Source organism: Athene cunicularia, assembly GCF_003259725.1.
Source record: "Athene cunicularia isolate RWA chromosome 14 unlocalized genomic scaffold, athCun1 chr14_part1, whole genome shotgun sequence".
NCBI lineage: Eukaryota > Metazoa > Chordata > Aves > Strigiformes > Strigidae > Athene > Athene cunicularia.
In genome coordinates, this window is record NW_020799118.1 from 2,379,265 (window position 1) to 2,390,705 (window position 11,441).

Below are 11,441 nucleotides of genomic sequence, written 5' to 3' on the forward strand. Positions count from 1 at the left end.
AGGGTGATCATTCTGGTTTTGAGCAATACTTTACGTTAATCTCTGAGGGCTAAGTAATAGGGTGACATAAACGAATGTACCTCAGCAGTGTTTTTCTGACCAATATATGAACTTTAATTTTTCATAGACACATTTCAGCATGCCCTTCTCCAAGTTAGAAGCTGTAATTACGAGTCTGCCTTTTACGTTGCCCTTAAAAATGAATAAGCCTTCCTATTATTACTACACAGCAGATGGAGTGGCAGAACAGAGATGCCTTGTGGATTGTTAAACCAAACTGTTGGTAAGAAAAAAAAAAAAAAAACACCACTGAAGACCAAGATCAAGTAATCATTTCAGAAAAAAACTGTACAGGTTCCCGTGCCCCCCAATACATTTATATGTTGCATCCAAACCAAAGACAGACAAACATGTTTTATTTGTATGAAATGCCAAAGCAGCGTGAGCTTAATGTTACAACTTCTTCTAAGTGAAGATTGCATTTGTAATTTAAAGTTGTTTCAGGGTAGTGAAGGGAACTAGGGAGTTGTTTGGGGCGATAGAATATAGAATATCATTACAAGCACATGCAGATCATATTGTGCTTGAACTAATTCCTCCTGCTATTTTAATATCAAACATAACCCGTGCCAGTTTTACATCTCAAATATATTTGGTATTTCAAAAAAATAATTAATAGTGTCAGTTTTATTAATGTGTTAAAATATGAATTAAAAAACATGACAAATCAACAGGAAACAGCAGTCTGTTTTAATGAATATTTCATACTGTACATCAATAAATCATAGATCAAAAGGAATGGAGCACATTCTGCGATATTTCTTTTCCGTCAATGTGGGGTTACTAAAAGTTTTACAAGTTGCTTTGGCACTTACTTAGTTGCACATTTGAATTAACATTTTAGGAAGGAAATAAAAAAAAAAAAAGTTATGGCTTTGAATCCCAGAAGGCTCTGATGATCAAAACAGATTGTCTTCTTTTCTCTCTTTATCATTTCATTGCTTTAAAAATCTGGGGTTGACCACATAATGGCAGGTCTGTGTCGTGCGTGCAGGTAGCTTGCTGTTCCGCCTTCCCAACCCAGGCTGTTCCTCAGCTTCTCAAATGAGGACCAGCAGAAGGTGAAAATGTTCCTTAACAAAGCGTCTTGACCTCATATCCAGCTTTATGACTGATTTGCTGCATATGATTTTGAATAAATTGCCCATAGTTCTTTCTGATGTCTCTGTTCTCCCAAAGTGCAGGTGGGTTTGAATTTAAGGGCTCAAACGTGAACCCCTGACTTCGTCGGTGGTGTGTGCATATGTTTAGCCCCTACAGATCCTTTAGGGAGATATATTGTAGAAACAGAAAACCTTACCTTCTTTTTTACAGCTGAAGCAGGAATCAGAACTGCATGGGAAGTAAAAGATTCAGGTACTCAGTACTTCTCCTAAGCTGTCAATTCAGTGGTTGGTTAGCACTAGGGACAGTTAACTGGAGATCATAGAAACGTAAAATCCCAGCCTGGAAGGGACCTCAAGGATCATCAGGTCCAGCCTTTCTTGGCAAAAGCACGGTCTAGACAAGATGGCCCAGCACCCTGTCCAGCCGAATCTTAAAGGTGTCTAAAGTTGGGGAATGCACTAGTTCCTTAAGGAGATTATTCCAGTGGCATTGTGAAAAACTTTCCTCTTGTGTCCAACCAGAATCTCCCTAGGAGTCACTTGTACCCATCGCCCCTCGTCTTTTCCACGTGACTCCTGGTAAAAAGGGAGTCCCCATCTTCTTTGCAGCCCCCCTTTAAATACAGGAACACGGTGACAAGGTCTCCCCTCAGCCTTCTCTTCTCACGGCTGTACAGAGCCAGGTCTCTCAGCCTTTCCTCACACGGTTTCCCAGCCCCTTAATCATCTTCGTGGCCCTCCTCTGGACCCTCTCCAGCCTGGCCACAGCATTTTTGCATAGTGGGGACCAAAACTGAACATGGTGCTCCAGGCGTGGCCTGACAAGCGCTGAGCAGAGTGGGATAATGATTTCTTTATCTCTGCTGCTGATGTTGTTGATCCAACCCAGCACCCTGTTGGCTTCCTTTGCTCATGTGGAGTTCGCTGTCCAAGACCCCCAGGTCCCTTTCCACAGATCCCAGCCTGTGCTGCACTCCCGGATAATGTTTTCCCAGGTGCAAGACCTTACGTTGAACTTCATAATGTTCTTGTCAGCCTCTTCCAGCCCAGCCAGATCTTCCTGCAGGGTGGCTCTCCCTTCCCCACCCAGTTTGGCATCATCAGCAAACTCCATCAGGGTGCACCTGACCCCATCGCCCAGATCACTTATGAAGATACTGAACAGCGTTGGGCCCAGTATCGATCCCGGGGGACCCCACTCGTGGCAGGTTGCCAGTTTGCAAAGGAGCTCTTTACCCCCACCCACCCACAGACCCCTTGTCTAGAGCAGAACACATCAGCTTCTCTGGGAGGAGGCTGTGGGGAACCGTATCGAAAGCCTCGGAGAAATCTGGGTAGACATTGTCCACCACTCACCCCCCATCGGTGAGGTGATGGGACTATGGGCGAGACAGCTTCTCTGGAGGAAGCTTCTCATTCAGAATCTCAGGTTTTCTCTAAGCATATAAACTCTGTCTTTTAGGCTACAGAAATGACCTTCAAAACAGGAACCAAACTGACATCTGCAGCAACGTATGCCTGAATTTGTGTAAATAATGACTGCAGTGAACAAACTTGCCTTGTTTATCCTTCAAGACCTTAAGCTTGATCCAGTCCAGGTAATATCAGTCTGGTTGTCAGACCCACCTGTCTACATTTTAAGCAAGAAATTCCTGACTTGCTAAAGATCTCACCGGTGTGTTAGAAGCAGCACCTAAATTTGCCTGGGTGGACAGATTCAATTCATGAATTATACTTGGAGTTTATGCTTCTGTTCATTTTAACCAAATATCCCCTTCAACAAACATCGGATTGATTCCACCTGCGGTATCTGGACAGTCTCTGATCCTCTGAACCAGTTCTTAGGCCCCTAGACCAGTTATTATCAAAAATGCACCATGGGTGACCGTTCACAATCAAGACATATTAAATGCTGTAAAAGGGCAGGCGTGAGGGAGCACAGTAGGCTAGGGGTCAGGGTTTTTACAAAGGTGTTCATGTCTTCCTAGGTGTGAGGGTTTGGATCAATTAGCCGTCATCAGCACGGGAAATTTTCATGAGTGAATTTTACTGTGTCTACTTCTGTGGTGACATCTCCGTCCAGGGCAGTCAACAAGCCTGTCTGTATGATCCTTTCTGGTCAGGAGGATGGATATACGGCTATCCTTGGATATGAAACCTGGAAAGTGGAGGTAAACTGGAAACAGTTTGTCATGTAAACTAAAAAAAGGAAGACAAAGACTGTTAGAAAGCAGAGCTCTGGCCAAAGGCAGCACCAAGGGCCGCAGATCCTGACGTCCCTCATTCTGTGGGCACCACCTGCAGAGTCGTGTGTTAGTACCCATCATCCAGCCCATGCAGAAGTTTTCCCTAACCCCAGCCTTTTATTTTTTCCAGAAATGCTATACCTACCATTTGCCCTGCTAAGCATGCTTCCAAAGTGACTTTTGGAAAAGGCACTATTAAGATTATCCTGTTTTCTCAGAAAACTGTGTTTAATTCTCCCTTCTAGGCAGTTGAGATAGTTCTGCTTCTGTGGACCAAGGTGTTTACTTACCAGTTTGGCTGATAAAGTACCTTCATTTTCAAGGGCGTATTTATTTGTAAAATGCATGTTTCTAAGTGGGCACTGGGCAATCCATCAGATACGCTAGGTAACGACAAATTTTTAAATTTGACTAACCCCCATTCCCACCAATAAAAAAAATCTTCCCTGATGCCTGTGGGATTTGGTTCAGGTTCAGGCTATGTGAGAATGAGCTCACAGTCAGAGCCGAGGGAAATATTTGCAGCAATCAACTCTCCTTCAGTTTAGCAAACTTGTTTTCATGTGTTGCCTGTGAGCAGGCCATGAGTTTCACATATTGGGTGTAGCTTTTAGACACAGAGAAACTATGATTTAGATGTAGCAGATGTAAATCTTCCCAGGAAAGAGAGAGAGGTACAGGTAAACCGGCCTATGGCAGCATCCCCGTTGATCTTTTTCACAAAGGTGTTGGTTACTTATACACAGGTTTATAACATTTCTCGCCTTGAAATTTTATCTAGAACATGATATACTGTTCATTCGTGCTGCTTTGCTTAGCCCAAAGCAGTCAGTAAACAGGATTAAGGCTTCCAAATTTACGAGGTCATTAAAATTTTATTTTTCTCACTGTAGCTGAGGATTCAGGGTTCAGTTTTGTGGTTTTTTTCTGCAGTGCTGAGAACTAGAAATCTGAAGACCCTTCTCATTTTTAAATGCAAGCTGGCCTTCTCACACAACTAAATGAATCCAGCACTGAGACTTAACAACACATATAAGAATAGAAATAATTGATCAGGCTAGTAAGGTCATAGTTTTCTCATATAGAGTCAGATATTAGAAGTGAACCTCATTCTTGTTTATAGATTCAGTGGTAAAATTATATATAAACATGGTTTGGTCTGGACGACCCAAGGGTGAAGTTTGTCTCTTTGATCTGCTCTAGCCCTCAATTAAAAGAAATGAGTGGCCTTTCCAAAGAAGCCAGCTAGGTGCTTTCTGTCAAGTCCTCTATTTTTCCTTTTCTTCTTTCTACAAGAGGCAAGTGTGGTGTTTGCGCAGTGCCATAAGATAAAGGGAGTACAGGCTGAAGTTGCCTGTCCCACCGTGGTTGATAGTAACTGATCCTGCTTCGTATCACTGATCTAAGTAACAAAACCCTGATTTAAGTCAGCGTGGCTCAGAGACTTGGTGCTATGCACACAAAACCCCGAACTAAGAATGACGTGTCATTCTAGTCAGATCGTATTTCTGGAGCAAGAAAAAATGCATTTTTCTACAGTGAATTATTTTAATCCATGACAGAAATTGAGTTTCCTAGAGAATCTGACTCAGAAAATACTGTCCAGATTTGATACTTTTTTTTTGGTTTTTTTTTTTTTTTTTTTTTTTTGGTTTGTTTTATAGCAGCATTGATGCAAATCCCCAAATGTCTTGGAAATCATCCTTTTAGTAAGTTAAAATTTAGGAAGCCTGACAAATGACGGTTAGACTTATGAGCAGAGGAGTTTTGCAAGGAGAAGAGTAGCAGAGCTCGATCAGTACTGCACCTGGGGACGTCTGATGCCAACTGCACCCACGTAGTGATACTCCCCGAACGCCCTTGTTAGCTAGGGAGCCAGGGGACTACCTGCAGAGTGGACAGAAATAAGGTGTAAGAAAGCTTTAAACAGAGACAAAGGTAGATTATGTTCGGTGTAAATCATGCAGTTTATTATTGTTCAGTGGACTGTAAGCTGATTAGAGTGAGTGACACGAGCTTCTCTCTATACAATGGCAGTATCTCCTTGTGAGTGGCTCATCACACCAAAATATCCTCCTCTGGCCGCTTGTGGTCCTGGAGGGAGAGGCTTTGCCTAGAGGGTTCAGAGCACTCCTGGTTGTGTATCCTAACGCTCTGCATTACAGGTGGAGGTGAAGAGCTCTGCTTCTCCTCGGTGTCGCCCAGCAGCCACCAGCCCAGCTACCTCGCTGGGCATCCTTGAGCTCAGCTCAGCACCACCTGATCTCAGAGCTTCTGACTCACATCCCCGGAAGCTGAGGGCACAGCAAAGACGGGAACAAATTCCCTACAGTTCACCAGGTAGATGTTCCCACGGTGCATATTTATGTGTGTGATACCACCACCTCACCCCCCCTTCTTTTTTTAGTAGAAAACCAGAGAGGGTTAGACACATTCATTTAGTTAAAGATGCAAGGCTATTTACAGTAATTAACTACCACTGTAATTAAGTAGCAGGATCACGGATAGAAGTGGAGGCAGAAGTCATTCAGTGTAGAACTGCTGAGTGATGTGTTTTTGCTGTACTTCACCGATGTTCCACAAGAACGATAAATCCCCAGATCTCTGCACTGAGCAAAGAGGAGTTTGTCTTACAACTATTATACTAATGCCAGAAAAGGCTACAAGAGGTCTTTGAGGGTTTATAATGGAGTCCATCCTTTTTTCCCCCTCATCTCAGAGACCGGGTCGCAGTACTGTGTTCTGCCCCACTGATTCCTCTGGGCGATGCCCGGCTGTTGTTGAAACACTGAGTACCTATCCCAGCTAGCCAGACAAAATTCCCAACTGGAAGGGGAAGAATCTATTGACCAGCAGCACGGAAAAAGCAACTTTGGTCTCGGAAGAGAGAACTGGAATGTCAGAATGTGCAGAGATTAATCTGAAACTAGTATCAATTGCTTCCCATCATGTTCAGTATATTTGACTTAATTACCTTAAGAACAGTTTAAAAGCGGTATATTGTTAAAACTGCCAGATGGAAGACATGCTCTGCTGAGAGCAACGATATTGAAGAGAGTTCTGAAAAGTTTTAATTAATCTTTTTTTTTTTTTTTTTTCATATAATTGACATTACTTTGGGCTCATTTGTTCCGTGGAACCCAAGCACTTGGCTCCTGGTTACAGGACTTTAACGGATAAAGGTTTCCCTAAAGAGATTTAATAAAAGTGGAGGTTCTCAGCTCATATGAAAGCTACAGCGGGGTTACCTTAAAGAAAAGATGGTTTCCTCCGCTATGTGAAGCAAAACTTCATATATCAATGTTGACATAAGATGGTGCTAAATGGGTAATTTTTTTTTTTTTCCAAGCGTTTATCTTCTCTGGCTGAGACCCATTAGTTTATTGCACCGGTTGGAAACCACCACACTGCATGACACAACCATGTTTTTAATTAGTCTGAAAAGTTTTAATTGGGAAACAAAGGGAGATATCTTATAGATTATTATTGCAACCTTTAATTGCCTGACTCGAGAGACCATTAATTATCTTGATGGGGAGATGACACACCTTTCTGAACTAAGACACTCGTATTTACAGCACCTTTCACAGACTACAGTACCTGTTGACTTTCTTCCAGCCTTTCATTAAGGAACTGCTGTGATAGGAATTAACTACAGTAATTCCATTACAAAACCTGCTGTCCAGTGGAATTTTTCTGGAAGATTAGATTTCTGAAAGGGAAAAAGGCCATTTAAGCTAAGCATTTCCTCAAGGCCCAAAGTAAATAACCGACGAAGAAGGTCAGAATGAATTTAGAACTCTTAAAGGTCTGCTGTACACTTGCGTGCAGTGTACAGAAAATAAACAGTGCAGCTTTCCAGTACAGTGATTTTTATTGTTTTAAATGTTTCACATTTCAGTTTAGGGAGAGATGAGAAACGCAGAGGACAGAATCTGATCAAAATGATTTTACTTTGAGGAAGAGCAGCATTTTAAGCAGACATTTCAAGGTTGAAGTGATACTGGTAGCAGTTGCTTGGGATTAACTCCAGAAGAAAACACTTGTTAAACCCATTGGGGCAGAAAGGCAGAGAAAAATCCAATGACCTCCGTTCAGTTCATACCACAGTGCATTCACCATGCGTAGGGAAGGTACAGAACACGGGGTCTGGGTATATATGATGTCTGTTTATTATTAACTTAGCAGTGTACTGGTACCCAGCGTCTGTCTGCAGTGGGTGGCATGCCTTGCCTGCTTCCATCTGCCATTTTACAGCTGAGATGCTTTCAGGACTTGGATGTTTTTAGTAGGTCTATAATTGAGTCTGTATTGAGTAAACTTGTTGGGAGACTTAACCTTACTTTAATATTGTCTTACTGGAAATTCAGAAGATTACTTTAAACTGTGTTAATATAGTTGCTATTTTTTTTTTTGTTTTCCTGGAGGTCAGCAATATCTACTCTATTCCTGTGAAAAGAAATTAAAATATTCCCTGGGCTACCACAGGGTAACTAGATACTGAGTTTATTTTAAAAATACAGCCAGGTGACCTCTTTCTTTGACCAGAAGCAGACGGGCAAGCGATGGCTAGAGCTTTGATCCCATACAAACCTGCTTCCCTACCAAGCTTCAGCTAATACAGCTCAGTGGGAGACGCTATTACACTCCTGCTACTGGGGCTGGAGTAATGAGGAAGGAAAGGGTTATGTCTGAGTCACAGTACCTCACAGGTGATTCGCAGGGAGTTACTCAGAGGTGGAGCTGACAACACAGTTTAAGTTATTGTGCCTTTCCTGTACACAACAGGAGAGGTAAAGCTAATTCAAGCAAGCTGAACACATGCTGTATCCCAACCAAGAGTGTACATGCCCATGTCCATACAAAAAAATCACAGAAATGGGTTCCCCTTTGTGTGTGCTCTGTCTTACCGAACAATGAGCGGGGAAACAAAGTTTTAACGTGCACTTTCACTGGGGGAATCTTTCCACAACTACAGAAGTCGTTACACTGCATCTGCAGTAGCTACAGTCGTTGGAAGCAAAGTGGCTATCAGCGATGCTGGAACGTCGTCTAACAACCGAGCTTTTGCAAATTAAGAGTCTGATGCTGCATACTGATTGAATGCTGCAAACCACTTCCCCCTTCGCTGTCCTTCATTTCTTCTTCTCTCAAGTTGCTGTCAGTAGTAATCCCTCTTCTAATATACTGAGATGGGGAAAATCTCTCTTCAGGGTTTTTCTGGTTGTTTGTTTGCTTTTCAATTAATCTCAGCTAGGGCTGTTGAGTCGATGACATTGGTTTGCTATTCACATGTGCAAAACTGCGGACTTGACATGTGCTATGGTGCAAAATGTGCTGAGGGTGAGATGCAGACCAAAAGAAAAATATTTCTAGAGTAGTGGCCATTTCGACTTGGCATCAGTTCTAAAAAGCTACATGTAGCTGTGTTATTGGATGCTAATTCTAAAAGGCTGTTCACCTGATGGTAAAAATATACTGTTCTGTGGACAACTTTAGCAGTTTATAAAAGTAATTACTAGCTGATTCCATTTAACAGTGATGGCACGACGCAGGGACCCACAGCATTGACTGAACAGAATGCCTCAGTGCACTGGCATGTACAGGGCTACATATATATTCTTTGTAAGGAAGAATTAGTGTATGAACTTAACTTAATAGCTGGATATACAGCATAACTTTATTTATTTTGATCTGTTCAGATGTTGTCTAGTTTCCCACCTGGGAGATGAGATGAGCTGGATGAGGAAAGCCAGTCTGAATGCCTTAAACTTCTGGGAAATTTTCTTCCTTTGAAAACAGTGGCATCTTCACATCTTTGTGTCATCGAAAATGTGACCAGAAATATGCCAATTTAATTCATTGTACGGGAAACACAGCTGTTGTTTCAGGATTTAGCTAAATAGTTTTATTTTTAGCTAAATTTAGCTAGAGTCCTGTAAAAAATTCTTTGGAAGGAGAAGAAATGGAAGACAATGTAACTTGGTTTATAACAATCCTAACACTAAATTTTAATACGTTCTTCAGGAATTCTGTTTAATTTGTTTCATCTAACTGTGAGTTTCATTAACTGCCTCTTAAAGGTTTAATTTGGGGGGGCGCAAATAAGAACAGAGCATACAATGAAGACATCAGCATGAGTGGATTCACTGATTTTGCATGCATGTCAGTGCTGCAGGAAGAAAAGTACACCATGCTGGACTGCAGCATCACTGTGTAAATTACTTATTAAACCACAAACTTTAATCGCATGCCGAACCACTTTCAGTGTTAACAAGCATTAACTGTATGAATTGATGCGAACTCAGCTCCAAAGCTTGATGTCTCCAGGATGACAGAAAAAGTGCGTGAAAAGATGTAGGTAGCAGTCACCGAGTTCCAGCTGTGTGTGAGTGACAGACCAGATTGTCTTCTGCTTCCCCTGGCCGCTGTAACGCTGGAGACCTGAATCTACATCTGGTCTGTTCTGGGAAGGACGAGGAAGCCATAATCACACAGGGATTTAGGTCTGATGGGCGCTGTGACAAAAATTCAAAAGCTTTGAAAGTTCTGCCTCTTGCCCCCTCTTCCTATGTTTTGTTGCGGTTATTTTATGTTTGTTCAGATTTTTTATTTTTTTTTTAATAAGACCTTCTGTAACAATAGAGATTTTCCTTGTGCTTTAGTATATCAGGAATTGATAATACCACCTGAAGCTCTTCCCAGTATGTGGGATTTTTTTTCACTTTGTAAGCACTTTCAGCTGTTGCTTCAAACACATTATAGGAATAGAAATTACCATTTTTAATCATTGGTGAGAGAGAGGAAAGATCATGAAGCAAACTCTCACTCTGCTGTAGTAGGATGTAATTAGAACCATGTTGCTTAAAAATATCCTCACCTCTTGTTCCTACCTGGCAATCGCTAGTTGGTTCTTACCCAAAGATTAATGAAGCCAATGGAAACATCCTCCCAGTGCTATTTGGCTCCGGATAAGTTTGGGGACCTGGGCTTTCAGGGTACCAAAACTAGATCAGGAAAAATTACCTGGTTTGATTTTCTTCAGGTTTCAGAATTTGAATGTCTTTTTCGTGTTTGGAGGTAAGAAGGCACATGAACAACCGTGCTGTAAAACCCTAAGGATCCTCCTGTCTTTGAAAAGGGTTCCTTGCTCACCTGAAACCAAAAGCTTTACTAGGTCCAGGGAAAATGTGAATGACTCGTGAAAAACTGCTCCGAGAAGGCAACAGGCTTATGGCTGTGCAAAGCTTCAAAGCAAAACCTTATATAAGAAGATGGTGCCCACAGTCATAGCATGAGCACTCGCAACTGAAATGAAAACCAGTCCATTTTGGCTTTCTGTGTCCTTCTCCCCTGCCCCGCACTCCCTCCCTTCATTTTTTACATTAGCAGTGGCTACTGATTATGTGATTATCCTCTGTGTGTTTTTCAAGAAAGAGAAAACTCACCGATAGGAATGGAAAGCCTCCTGAAACTAAAAATCCTGAAGAAAACATTGAGTATGGTAGAATGGAATTATATGTAGGATGATTTTAGGCACTGGATCTCAGGAAGTTTATGAAATTACCGTGCAGAGCTTCATAAAGAATTGTGAAAGGTGAAAAAAAAAGACCCGCAACAGCCAAAACTGGTTTGTTATAAAATGAAGCCCTCACCATTTGGAAACATTTAATTCCCAGCTATGATACAGCACCACTGCTTTCTCCTGATGGCTGAAAGTGGGCTCCAGGTTCCAAGCATCTCTACTGCCAGGAGGGGCTTATGGTCCTAAGCCAGACTGAATGGCGGGGTTTATTACGTTTGTAACTAAATCAGATTTTAAACAGGATTTTAAGTGAGCGTTCTCAAAGGAAGGACTCCTAACTGAGGACTCTAGGTCGAAGGGAAACACAGTCTAAGCTTTATCTCTATTTTTAATTAATAAAAGAAAGCCCAAAGGCAAAGCCAAATGATTTGGGACACTCAGCCAGCTTTGATGCGTTCTGTGCACCTATTCATAAAATGAAATAATTCGGCTGAGATTATTGAC